We start from the raw sequence: 7,191 nt of genomic DNA, 5'->3' as shown, positions 1-7,191 counted from the left end.
GCTTCTGCTTGTGCAGCGCTCGCTTGGGGGCAGAGGAGCGGGGGAGGGGGAATTTTCCAATATTTAAAAATAAGAAATAAGGTAGTTGTTGATGGACAATTATTTACTGAACAGGAGATCAAAATAAAAATATAATTAATAAAAAAATGCTACCAATCTCAAAGGGCACTTTTTTCATAGGAGGGCAAACGGGCAGGTGCTCAGGCACCCCCAGAGGCCTATCTGTGTACGTGCCTGCTGCGGACATGTAGCCACTCTCCTGGTATTGCAGCTAGCCCCTGGGTTGTGTATTAGCCCTGGTCTCCAGAGCGCCTTGATCTCCCTGATGGGATGTCACCAATGCGAGACTGCAAGGCGGACACGTCAGATCTCCCTCAATTAATATACCATTAAATGCCACCGATTCACCACTCACTGCGGTGCTGCTCAAATCTAAGTACTCTCTTCTCCACTCCTCCTCCTTCCTCTCTCTCCTCAGAACAAATGACAGTCCTCTGCTCCTAGAAGCCCTGTGGTTGGACGTTTTATTGCTCTCTCTCTCTTGCTCTCCTGATCTCTCTCTCCCTCTCTCCTCCTCTCTCGCTGTCTCTCCTTCAGTCTCTCAGTCCCTCTTCATCCGCCCGTGAGTTTGTTTGCCTTGGCGAGTACAACAACGGGCTCCGATCAGTGGCTTTCCTATCTTCGTTTTCTTCTTCTTTTTTTGTTTTTTTTTATCAATGAGTGAGCTGTGCCTGCATTCTCTACCACCTGGAAGACTGCATCTCCAGGACTGGAAGGACCGGCAGGCTGGCTGGCTGGCTGGCTGGTTGGCTTACTGACTGTTTGACTGACAGACTCTGTGGGTATTTGGTACTTTGGGGCTGTGGCGTCCAGCACAGAGGCTGAGACTGAAGGTATACATGGGGGTAACGGCTGTTTCACTGTACTGGCGACGGCAGTAGCAGCACTATCTCCTCAGTGCTCCCTGCTCTCACTAGAACAGTAACCCACATGAATCAAGCACTGACCGGGACAGCACGGCGGTGTCGGCAGCAGCTGCAGCCTTAACGATCCCAGTCTTCTCCTCGCAGGCGAGACGACTGACTCCTCGGCTTTGTGCACAGTGGGAGTGAATCTCTCTCTCAGAAGGAACAGGAATTAAATGGTAAGCCTACTTCAGCGGACGGGGGATTGAGCCAGATTCCCCCACGACTTTCCCTTGTATTCCCTTTGTCGTAATTCTATGATAAATCCTTTTAAGGGGATTTAAAAATATATATATATATATTTTCTGTCAGAGTGAAGCATGATGTGTCCATAATGCCGATGTGTGTAATCTTGTCATTGTCGGGGTCCTGTTTGATGGATTTCTATGGTGGTTCCCCATTAACATATTCATGGAATTCTTCATTCTGCAATTAAATGGCAATCACTGCTTGACGGGTGAAGCGACCTGTCAGGGAGCTTCTGTCATGTCTGTGTGTGTGTGTGTGTGCGTGTGTGTGTGTGTGTGTGTGTGTGTGAGAAGGATTAAATGTTTCATTTTTGTATGTTTTGTCGTCACATACACCAGATAGGTGAAGTGAAACAGATCTGGAAAAAGACAGAAATCTCTGAATTGACAGCTCTCCTTTTACCTCTTTTTCTCCCCTCTCTATAATTATCCCTCCATTTTCCATCTTTTTGTGGCACCTCTTTCTTTTTATCTCTCTCTTTCTAGTATCCCCCTAGCTGTCTTTGGGCTCTTGTAGGAGGGTTACATTTAAGCTTTCCGGGCATCAATAGTCTTCTTTTACTAACACCTAAAATATGATGCCCAAGAAATATATCAAAGAGTAGTCCCTGAATCGTAACCAAGGTTGTCTGTTGTGTTGTATGGGCGCTCCGCCTTATCTCTGTCTTCTCTCTGTCTTCTCTATGTCTGACCCTAACCCGTTAACCCTGACCCTAACCTTTAACCCTGACCCTACCCCTCACCCTAACCTAATTTTAAATACATTCCGAAATTAAATATTGGTTTGGGTGTTAGGCGTGTTGTTATAGCCTTTTGTCCTCTCCTAGTGGGGCTGCAGCGGAGCAGAGGTGATGCTGAAATCTGCTCCTCCTCTTTCTGCTCTCTCTTTCTCTGTGTTATCTCACTAGAGGTGCTGCGGTTGGAAGTCATCAACCCTAGTATGAACACTACACTGGAGTAAGACAAGTCCGAGATCAGTATGCGGCTGTGTTAGTAATATAGCTTATTTAGTGTGAATCAATGTTCTGTGAATCAATGTTAGGACCGAGTAGGTAGAGCACACTGAGTTCCCTTATAGGTTCGCTTTTGGGTTGTTTGAATAAGATGACCTGTGGGACAGTTTGATGGGGCGTCTGTCGCTATCTCAGGTTTTTAATGCTGTCTCTGTAGATGGTGGCTTCTATATTTGCAGTGCTTCTGAGTTCAATGGAGCATAGGACTGTGTTTGAGTTTGAATTTAAGATTAGCTATTGCTGCTCTTAGTGATGTTTTGTTGTAGGTAGAAGAACCTAATGTCTTACATAGGGAAGGGTTTTCATGGATTTGTCTGATCAATAGACATTTTTATTTATACAGTACAATTACCGAATTACTTAATTAATTACTTTTATTTTAAAGCTGCAGATTTCTTTCCACTTTAAATAATTATTTGAGTGATTTTTCTGTGTGTGTGTATGAACTGGTCAAAATTACAGGTAAGTTAATATGCAATAGTGTTAATATGGTGTTTTAGTCAGTTAAATTAACTCTCTCACAACCATGTCCTGTGGTTTAGTTTTACACATAATGGTAAGGATTATTATTTTTTGAACATACTTAAATATAATATTATTATTTATCCAATCATAAATGTTAAAATTGCAAACTCTTTCTCTCTTTTTTCAACAGAGGCAAGAGGTGCATGATCATACTCAAATGTTCCAATACAATGTGGCAAACATATAACAATACCATGAAATGAATCCCCTTTGATCAAGGAAAAAAAAATCACTCAACAGTAATGATCCTTGTCAAAAACAGAACATTTTTATTAAATCCATAAAAACATGCTGTGCACTGTCAAATCATAGGTGCAGACATAGACTGAGTGAATTCCATTCACACGGTAAATTGTAAAACACACTCACACACATGCACACACACACACACACACACACACACACACACACACACACACACACACACACACACACACACACACACACACACACACACACACACACACACACACACACACACACACAAACACACACACACACACAAACACACACACATACACACAAACACACACACACACACACACACACACAAACACACACACACACATACACACAAACACACATACACACAAACACACACACACACACACACATACACACACACACAGACAGAAACAGAAAATGAGAGCTCTAATAACAGTCATTGTTCCTGTTCCTGACAGCCTTCATTGCAGGTCCTTCGCTTTTTTCTCCCTTTTTTTCAAACGATCTGTATTTTGCCTCCCGCTGCTAATGGATTTTTCCTCTATGACTGTCTTTTGTGCAATATGTGTGTGTTTGTGTCATTTGTTCATGCATGTGTGAGTGTGTGTACATGTGTGCATGTGTGTGTGCGTGTGTGTGTCTGTCGGTGAGTGTGCAATGTTGTGGGGCTAGACCACAGTTGACTATTAAAGAAGCTGGTGGTAATCGTGATGTTAAAGGTGGGCTTGAAAGGCCATGGTTCCCATAGCAAACCCTCAAAACATTTGCCACTCTCATTTATCCAGTTTATTTACTTATTTGATTATTCATGTATTTGTTTATCTAACTAGTATTTTATTTTTGTTTCAGGGCACTCATTATGCCTGGATTTGCATCAGTATAAGCGGATAGCCCACAGTGGAGTGCAATGGAATGAATGGAATTCGGAGGAAAGGAGAGGTCTGATTGGTGCCTGCAGGTAGGAGCTCCACTAACGAGACACCAACCTTCTAGTTCCCCCTCTCTACACACACACACACACACACACACACACACACAGACACACACATGGACACACACAGACACGCAAACGTGCGTGCACATGCATACACACATACACACATACAAACCCACACACAACTCTCCCATCACAGCACCAGTTCACAAATGCACAGTGTCTTCATTTCTGTTTGCAGAACACATCTGACATGGAAGGCCCCACCTGCCCCATCCTCGGGCAGCATGCCATCTTCAATCAATCACTCAGCTCATAGAGAACATGACATCACTCAGGCTCACACCACTATTGAGGACCTCTGAGTTCCCCTGCTGCTGTCCCCAATGACCTCTGTTCTCTTCCTCCCCCTCCTTCTCTGTGACTCTCTTCGGTGACGGGTATTCTTGGGTGGATAATACGGATCACGTTGTTATTGCTTAAGAATACGCGTAGTTGAGGAGAGTCCTCTCGACACTGACTTGGAGGAGCTAAAGGAGCTAACGTCCCGCTGCATGAGCCAAAGTAGAGCCAGGATGACTGCCTGGTTTCCATATCCAGGACCATTTATTAAGCAACTAGAAAGATTAACATAACCTAACTACTTTACTGGGCTTTCAGCTCTGCCCAGCCCCTATGGACGCTAGCAGCAAAGAAAGACAGAGAGAGAGAGAGACAGAAGCTTATTAAACTTTTACAATTACCTCTCCCGTGATGTTTTTTCGTAGTAGGCTATATCATAATATTGTAATTACTGTAATATGATCTGATTACCCATTCTACTGAATGTTGTGTCTTCTGTTGTGTCGACTCTACCAGTGTGAGTACTTAACATTTTCTACAATTTATTCATTTCGGCTTCAGGGTGAAACAGGCTAATTTTCACTTTAGGGAGTTGTGTATTGTTCTGCTGGCTTGCCTGGTGCAGTAATAGAGATTTGCTTTGGTCCTAAAAATACGCAACATTTAGCTTGCATACATATAGATTTTGTGGGAACACAGTTTCTGGCCTAAGGGCTACTTCCCAGAGATGTCAAGATGACCATATTGCCTGTGGATACCTTATTGAGAGTGAAATAGAATATATTGGGAGAAGGAGAAACTATGTGAGCACAACTGAATTCTACCTCAGTGCTGTGTATCAATACAACCCTGTAAATCCATTACAGAGAGGTAGTTGTTTGTGATCTCAGAGTAAATATCAACAATACGCAGAGAAACTGTGCTGGTACATTATTCCACAACCTATCGCCATGCAGACCCTCCCTCTGAAGATCAATTCTACAAGCCCAGTAAAACCATTCCCCGACTCATTCCCCAATGCGTTAGCGACAAAGGGACATTCTCATCCAAAACGATTTGCACATCAAGAAGAGTCATTACATTTGAATGATGTGGGGAAACGTGCCTCTCTTAGCTTACACTGGTGGAAATCAATGAGGCCTGCATTACAGTGTTATTGTGACAGTCAGTCTGGTGAATCATGCTGTTAAATGTTTTGCCGTTCGACAAATCATTCACCGACTCTTACCAAATTGGCCGGAGAGCTTACGTTTGGTTGCATTAGATGATATCAAATTAAATAAATGGAAGAATTGAAGTTCCTCTCAAAATGTCCCTATAATGACATCTCTTGAATCTGCTGTGCATCTAATGTTCCTATCATCTGAAGCTTGACTGAAAAGATAAGGCATGTCTGCTCTAGCCTCTAATGAATCTATTTGTACTGTCATAATTGGATCGTACCACTAGGGGAGCCCTGTAGCTGACAGTCAGATAATTAACGCAATTAACTGTTTAAAAACAAAAATCTTTATAAGGAGTGTTCCTTTAGCAGCACTACTTGTGAATCTGCACTGCTAGTAAGGCTATGTGTTTGACAGTACAAATGGGCATGCTTTTGACAATCTATTAATTCAGTTTATGACATTTTGAACATCATATTGAGTCATTGATCTGATATTTTTGTTAATTGATTCATTGATTGTATCTATTTTTCTGACATGTTGAAAACACAGACAATCTGTAAAATCTTATGGATCGAAAACTATATGACAAACAATAAACAAACATTTTTGAAATATGTGACAGCTTATGTGATTTTATCATGTTAATCATGTCCATCTTTTTTTAAATCTCTGTAATACCAAACAAATTAGAGGATATTCATTCAATCTTAATTGCAATGCCTTTGGAGTGTATGGCTCAATCTGATCCCTGGACACTTCGATGTTTACTCTTCAATTATTCCATTCCCCTCTGATCGTCTGACTCTGAATGCCCTTCTCTCTCCTCCAGGAGAATAATGTCCTCTCCACACGTAAGCTCCCCTTAATCAATAGACAATTCCTCTCGATTAGCAAGGCAGAATTTCCTCTGCAGTGGCCAGGCAAAGATAAAGACTTGGGCTGTATTTTGTGTGTGTTTACACAGCAACTAATGGTCATAGAACCAGAACCCTCATTTGTCAACTAAGATGTGTTGTCATTTTAAATAGTTTAGTTATGCCTAGCTAGCTTTAACAATGCATTGCAAATGGAGGAATACAGAGACTTTCTAACACACAGGCTTTGATAATGACACAGTGTAACACACCACATTTAAATCATACACCAGATAGATCATCCACTCCTCAAAGATATAGAGCTGTCTGTCAGAGAAATCAATTTCAGAGGCAATCTGTACTCAGGGTTTTTGGCGAAGGCTTGGATTGAGCTGGGTGTGCCACGTCCCCCCACTCTTCACTATCTCTCTTATTCCATCCAAGACACAATTGCCCTGCTCTCACAACGCCACACTGCTTCTCTTCAGACCCATTTTGAACAAAGAAAGAAAAGAAAGAAGGAGAAAGGGAAAGTGTTCAAACAATGCAACAATCTCCAGTCTGTCTGTAGTACACTGTGGCCTACCTGGTGGCAATGTGTGAAAGGTCATTTACCCCCCAAAATGAACAGATGTTTATTTTCTTCCTGGACCCGGGCTTAATGATTTCTGTTTGTTTGTCTGTTTGTCCTCATCTACCTCCTACTCAAGGGTGTATTACCTGATATTACCTGATATTCTAGAATTCTAATGCTGTGTTTGCTATCTTTGTGATGATAGTAGAATATTACAACAGTAGCACAATGTAATACTCCTGCCTCTTTTCCTTCTTCAACAAACTGAAAATGATTAACATCCATGTTCTCTATTCTCTAAACTCAATTAGTTTTTTTTGGCCTGTGTGAATTTAGCGAACCCTC

General features: G+C 42.0%; 1 long non-coding RNA gene across 1 annotated transcript; it reads left to right on the top strand.

The window, feature by feature from the left end:
• The first annotated feature begins 498 nt into the window (after nt 1-498).
• On the top strand, nt 499-6,032 carry LOC121581482. The gene is made up of 3 exons (XR_006003211.1): nt 499-1,144; nt 3,826-3,934; nt 4,152-6,032. It is a non-coding gene; the product is annotated as an uncharacterized LOC121581482 (long non-coding RNA).
• The last annotated feature ends 1,159 nt before the right edge of the window (nt 6,033-7,191 follow it).

This window comes from Coregonus clupeaformis, chromosome 14 (assembly GCF_020615455.1).
Source record: "Coregonus clupeaformis isolate EN_2021a chromosome 14, ASM2061545v1, whole genome shotgun sequence".
Taxonomy (NCBI): domain Eukaryota; kingdom Metazoa; phylum Chordata; class Actinopteri; order Salmoniformes; family Salmonidae; genus Coregonus; species Coregonus clupeaformis.
This window is presented reverse-complemented; position numbering and strand designations above follow the sequence as displayed.